The sequence below is a fragment of the Galeopterus variegatus genome, unplaced genomic scaffold (genome assembly GCF_000696425.1).
Source record: "Galeopterus variegatus unplaced genomic scaffold, G_variegatus-3.0.2 Scaffold6441, whole genome shotgun sequence".
Taxonomy (NCBI): domain Eukaryota; kingdom Metazoa; phylum Chordata; class Mammalia; order Dermoptera; family Cynocephalidae; genus Galeopterus; species Galeopterus variegatus.
This window is the reverse complement of record NW_007732552.1, coordinates 79,982-87,252: the sequence shown is the minus strand read 5'-3', so window position 1 is coordinate 87,252 and position 7,271 is coordinate 79,982.

The window sequence follows — 7,271 nt, the reverse complement described above, 5'->3', positions numbered from 1 at the left end:
TGAAAAGCTATGCTTATCTCCACTGGCGGAGAGCTCTCTTCTCCAAAGAAACTTCAAAGAGAAGAGCTGGGGCAACAAAACATCACATCAGCCTTTATTTACTCAAAATGGACATCCCACTTACCATTCCAGGCAGGGCTGGCTGCTTCTTCAGGCAGAATAGATGATTATAGGGAAGTGTGTTGGAGAAGTGCACAGAGGGCTGTCTTGTCTGAAATTTCACAGTTCACTTCCTGGGGTTAAGCACTAATGTCCCCACATGATATGCTTTCTAACAGGGCAAATAAAATTTCATTTCACTCATAACACCTCCATGTGAAGAAGCCAGGGCTGCATAAAACACTGGATTACTCTTGGTAAGAGAGGAACTGGTGAGCGAGATCTGCTGAAATGCAGGGTGTGGTGGGTTGAATTCCTTATTTTCCTATCGTACATCCTTGCTGTGGTCTTATAGAGGCAGAATCTATTTTCCTGTCTCATTGATGTTAGGCACTTACTTTGGCCAAAAGGATGTTAACATATACGACACAAGCAGGGATTCAATGTGTGCTCGCACGGTTGGGCGGACGCTCTTACCCTTCCATTATGGGCGTGAGAAGAGCGTCCCCTGAGTAGCTGCTGCCCCTTTAACTTGGGCCCCATCATGACTACACACGGTGCAGGCTGGAGTTCAAATCCTGAAGGTGGAAGGGGGAGAAGCCAACCAGACTCGTTCGTAGCTTGAAGAAGCAGAGACTCCCAGATGAGCCCAACCTCGATCAGCAAACACATGCTACTTTTCTTTGTAAAAATTTAAAAAATTATTTATTATTTCTTTTTAATTTAAAATATTTTAACATTTACTTGTACATATTTGTGGGGTACAGTGTGTTGTTTCAATACATGCACGTATTGCACAATGACGCACTTAGGGTAGATAGAACAGTTTTGTACCCATTAGTCCACCGCTTCTCCTCTGGTAACTACTACTCTACTCTCTACTTCTATGAGAACCATTTTTTTTTTTTATTTTTTAGATTCCACATATGAGTGATATCACGTGGTATTTGTCTTTTTGTGCCTGACTTACTTCACTTAACATGATGGTTTCCAGTTCCATCCATGTTGCTGCAAGTGATAGGGTATCATTTTTTTAAATAGCTGAGTAGTGTTCCATTGTGTATATGTACCGCAGTTTTTTAAATTCGTTCATCTGTTGATGGACGTTTAGGTTGATTCCATCTCTTGGCTGTTGTGAATAGTGCTGTGATGAACATGAGTGCAGGTGTCTTCTTGATATACTGATTTCATTTCCTTTGGGTATATTCCTAGTAGTGGGTTAGCTGGGTTGTAGGGTAGATCTATGTTCAGTTCTCTGAGGAACCTCCATACTGATTTCCATAGTGGCTGTACCAATGTACATTCCCACCAGCAATGTCAGAGACTGCTTTTTTCTCTGCATCCTCTCCAGCATTTGTTATTTTTTGTCTTGCTGATAAAAGCCAACCTGATTGGAGTGAGACGATATCTTATTGTGGTGTTAATTTGCATTTCCCTGATGATTAGTGATGCTGAGCATTTTTTCATGTGACTGTTGGCCACTTGTATGTCTTCTTTTGAGAAATGTCTGTTCAGGTCCTGTGCCCATTTTTAAATTGGGTTATTTGGTTTTTTGCTGTTGAGTTGTTTAAGTTCCTTATATATTCTGGATATTAGCCCCTGATCTGATGTGTAGTTTGCAAACACTTTCTCCCATTCTGTAGGTTGTCTCTTCCCTTTGTTGACAGTGTCTCTTGCTGTGCAGAAGCTTTTTAGTTTGATACAGTCCCATTTATGTATTGTTGTTTCAGTTGCCTGTACCTTTGCAGTCTTGCACAAAAAAGGCATTGCCCACTCCCATTTCTTGTAGTGTTTCTCCTATGTTTTCTTCTAGTAGTTTCATAGTTTTGGGTCTTAAGTTTAGCTCTTTGATCCATTTTGAGTTGACTTTTGCATATGGTGGGAGATAGGGGTCTAGTTTCAATCTTCTACATGTGGATATCCAGTTTTCCAGCATTTGTTGAAAAGGCTGTCTTTTCCCCATTGCATATTTTTGGCACATTTGTCAAAAATCAGTTGGCTGTAAGTGTGTGGGTTTATTTCAGGGCTCTCTATTCTATCCCATTGGTGAATTTGTCTGTTTTTATGCCAGTACCATGCTGCTTTTGTGACTGTAGCTTTACAGTGTACTTAGAAGTCAGGAAGTGTGATGCCTCCAACTTTGTTCTTTCTGTCCAAGATTGCTTCCACTATACAGGGTCTTTTGTGGTTCCGTACAAATTTTAAGATCATTTTTTTCTATTTCTGTGAAGGATGTCATTAGTATTTTGATAGGGATTGTGTTAAATGTGTAGATGGCTTTGGGTAATATGAACATTTTGATGATGTTAAATCTTCCAAGCTAAGAGCACGGGATATGTTTCCATTTATTTGTGTCCTCTTCAATTTTTTTTCACCTGTGTTTTGTATTTTTTATTATAGAGGTCTTTTACCTCCTTTGTTAAATTTACTCCTGGGTATTTCATTTTTTTTTTTGGTAGCTATTGTGAATGGGATTTCTTTTGTGATTTCTTCTTTGTATATCTCATTGTTGGCATATAGGAAGCCCATTGAATTTTTTGTGTTGATTTGCATCTTGCCACTTTACTGAATTCATTTATTAGTTCTAGTAATTTTTTAAGGTTTTCTATGTATAAGATCATGTCATCTGCAAATAAGAACAGTTGGTTTCCTTCTTCCCAGTTTGAATGCCCTTTACTGCTTTCTCTTGCCTTATTGCACAGGCTAGAATATCTAGTACAATACTGAATAAAAGTGGAGAAAGTGGGCATCCTTGTCTTTTTCCAGACTTTAGAAGAAAAATCTCTAATTTTTGTCCATTTAGTACGATATTAGCTGTGGGTGTGTCGTATATGGCCTTTATTGTGTTGAGGTACTGTATTAATCCATTTCCATTGCTTATAACAAAATATTTGGAGCTGGGTAATTTATAAAGAAAATGAAATTTGTTGCTTACAGTTTTTGAGAATGGGAAGTCCAAAGTCCAAGGAAAACATCAGGTGGTGGTGACAGTGACTCAAGGGTCTCACATTGCAAGATGGTAGAAGCAGAGAGAGCAGAGAGAGACAGACTCTCTCTTCTTTTAAAGCCCTCAGAACCACACCCCTGACCACCATTTTTAATCCATTCACTACTGCAGGGTCCTACAATCCAATCACCTCTTCAAGACTCCATCTTTTAATTACCATAATAGGATTTCCCACCCTCTTAACAGTCACACGGGGGGCTAAATTTCTAATACATAAAACTTGGGGGACACAATTCAAGCTTCAGTGAATTTGGGGGAGACATAATTCAATCTACTATAGGTACATTCCTTCTACACCTAGTTCGTTGAGTGTTTTTATCATGAAGAGGTGTTGGATTTTATCAAATGCTTTTTCCGCATCTACTGAAATGATCATACAGTTTTTTTCCTTCATTCTGTCGATGCAATGTATTATGTTTATAGATTTGCATATGTTGAACCATCCTGGCAACCCGGGGATGAATCTCACTTTATTGAGGTGTATGATCTTTTCAATGTGTTGCTGGATATTTATTTATTTATTTATTTGTTTTAATTTTATTTTTTTCACCTATAAATGATGTTTATTTAAAATTTTTTTTTTAGTTTTTATTGAATCATAATTGATTATACATATTGTTGGGGTTCAACGTTGAGATATATTGATCAAATCAATATTACTAGCATGTATATTGTTACAAATCATACTTTTTCTTTATATCCCTTGTCCAATCTCTCCCCATCCCTCCTCCCTCCCCCCCCTCTAATTACCCTAGATTTCTTCTTTTCTTCTGCAAGAGTAATGGTTACTCTGTTGATTTGTTGCCTAGATGATCTGTCCAATGCTGAGAGGCGTGTTCAGGTCTCCTAATACTATCACAGAGCAGATTCTTCTTCTGTCACTCTGGAACAGGCTTTGCAGAGAGAGACATCTTCTTCTTTTCTTCAGTCTCTGCTGGTGACTCTTTTTGTGTCAATGCACTCCAGTGGCTGGCAGACCATCTGTGTGGTGGTTGTGGCGTCTAGCCACTTTTGTGGCAGCCATGGTGATTGTGGTGGCCGTGGTGGGCCTCTCGCAGGGAGGTGATGTTTATGGCATGCTTCTTGATGCTGGCAGGGTGCCTTGTTGTGGGAGGGGGGTCTGGTCCCTGGCTCCATACCTCAGGTCCCTGGGTGGGCCCTGAGGTACTGGAGATGTGCCTGGGCTGGAACTAATTTTTTGTCCTTTGCTTACTTCTAAAATGGGGGAACTTCCTGTGGGGACCAGTACTTGAGCTGTTGTGGTTGAGCTAAATTGCTGCTTTGCTGCTGATTCCCTAGGGAAGGCTTTTTGTGCAGCTCAGGGTTTAACGGTTGACCTTATAGGTACTTCCAGCTCTCCAGAGACCCAGCGCACCTGGGTTGTGTAGAAACTCTGATCTGGGCCTGAGTCTTTTCATCAAACTGCACCCCATGCAATTCTATAGTCCTGACCAGTGTCCTCTGAGTGGTCCTACACTGATGGGGGCAGATCAGCTATCCTTGCTATGCCCTGGTGTTCCCCCTCATGGCCCCATCTCCCCCACCGTCCGTGCTCCAAACACTTCCCATGGGACAGGCCATGTGCTGGTCCCTTGCAGTGACTCACTGGCCTCTGAGTGGCTCCTTTTTCTCAGTTGTTGTGGTTGCTCACTCCTATGTGGGTCCATGGGAACCCTATAGTGGTCTTGCTGGCCTGGGAGACACCAAGTCCCTCTTCTCCCCTGCTGCCTCCAAGCAACTCCATTGCAAGGGCACAGCTGTGGCTTTTGCCAGTTCCTGCTCGATGCACTCAGCAGCTCCAGCCTTACAGCTGCCATGGCACAAAATGGTTGGAGTCGTTCTTTCTTTCTCTCATAGTGGCTTCTCCTGCCTCATGCACTCTGTATGTCTCTCCTCCTCTTCCCCTGAGCTCTAGTGGCCCCAGCTTGGCTGTTGTTGCTTTTTTATAGTTGTAAATTGGTTGATTTGTGGGAGAGAGTGATGCTGGGGACAGTCTATTCCACCATCTTGACTGGAAGCTTGTATTGCTGGATATTTAATGTGTTTGCAGGTATTTTGTTGAGAATCTTTGTATCTATGTTCATTAAGGATATTGGTCTGTAGTTTTCTTTTTTTGTTGTGTCTTTTTCCAGCCTTGGTATGAGGGTAATTCTGGCCTTGTAGAATGAGTTTGGAAGTATTTCCTCCTCTTCAATTTTTTGGAAGAGTTTGAAATGAATTGGTATGAGTTCTTTAAATGTTTGGTATAATTTGGCAGTAAAGCCATCTGGTCCTGGGGTTTTCTTTGTTGGAAGACTTTTTATGACTGCTTCAATCTCATTACTCATTATTGGTCTGTTTAGGTTTTCTAGTTCTTCATGATTCAACTTTGGTAAGTTGTATGTGTCCAGGAATTTATCCATTTCTTATAGGTTTTCCTGTTTGTTTGCATATAGTTGTTTGTAGTCTCTCATGATCCTTTGTATTTCTGTGGTATCAGTTGTAAAATTGTAATGTCCCCTTTTTCATTTCTGAATTTATTTATTTGAGTACTCTCTCCTTTTTTCTTTGTTAGTCTAGCTAAAGATACACCAATTTCATTTATCTTTTTAAAAACCTAACTCTTTGTTTCATAAATCTTTTGCATTTTTAAAAAAATCTCTAATTCATTTATTTCTGCTCTGATCTTTGTTATTTCTCCTTCTACTAATTTTGGGTTTGGTTTGTTCTTGTTTTGCCAGCTCCTTGAGGTGTAACATTGAGGTTGTTTATTTGCAATCTTTTGTCTTTTTTGGTAGGCATTTATTGCTATAAATTTCCTTCTTAAAACTGCTTTCACTGTATCTCAAAGATTCTAGTATGCTGTACTTTCATGTTAATTTGCCTGCAGGAATTTTTAAATTTCCTTCTTGATTTCTTCTTCTACTCATTTGTTATTTAGGAGTATATTGTTTAATTTCCATGTATTCATATGGTTTCTAGTGTCCCTTTTGTTGTTAATTTCTAGTTTTATTTCATTGTGGTCAGATAAGGTAGTTGAAAGGATTTTGATTTTTAAAAATTTGTTGAGACTTGTTTTGTGTCCTAACATATGGTCTATTCCAGAGAATGTTCCATGTGCTGCTGAGAAGAATGTATTCTGCAGCTATTGGATAAAATGTTTTGTAAATGTCCATTAGGCCAAGTGAGCCTATAGTAGAGATTAATTCTGACGTTTCCTGGTTAATTTACCGTCTGGATGATCTGTCCTTTGCTGAAAGTGGGATATTAAAGTCTCCGGATATTAATGAATTGGGGTCAATCTCTCCTGTTAGGTCTAAGAGTAATCGCTTTATATAACTGGGTATTTCAGAGTTGGATATGTACATATTTAGAATTGTTATATTCTCATGTTGAATTAATCGTTTATCATTATATAATGACCTTCCTTATTTTTTTCACCTTCCTTGGTTTGAAGTCTATTTTATCTGATATAAGCATCTTTTTCCATTTCTCCACTTTCAGCGGGTGTGTGTGTCTTTATCAGGTAAGTGAGTTTTTTTGTAGGCAGTGTATCGTTGGTTTGTATTTTATAATATATTCAGTCACTCTGTGTCTTTGAATTGGGGCATTTAATACATTTACATTTAGGGTCATTATTGATATATAGGGACTCATTACTGCCATTTTGCTTTTTTTTTTTTTCTGGTTGTTTAATGGATCCTGTTTTCCTTTTTTCTGCTCTTACTGTTTTCCTTTGTGATTCAGTGGTTTTCTATAGCTTTACATTTAACTTTCTTGCTATTTACTTCTGTATGTCTCTTCTAAGTTTTTGTTTTACCATGAGGCTTACAAAAACATGTCATATTTATAACAAATTATTCTAGACTAATAACTACTTAACTTTGATACCTAAGAAAAAAGAAAAAAAAAATCAAAGCCATCTGTGCTTTGATGTCATTCCCCCCAACTTTTTGACTATTAATTGTTTCAAGATACACCTTTTAACATTGCCTTTCTCTTATATGTTTGTTGTGTATGTTAGTGTCTTGTTAGGTTTGTTCTTTAGTCTTCATACTAAGGATGTAAGTGGTTTATTCACCTCCCTTATGACACTGGAGTACTCTGAGGTTCTCTGTGAACTTTCTTTGCTAACAAGTTATGTACCTTCAGATGTTTTCTTGCTGCTCCTTAGTGTCATCTTCTT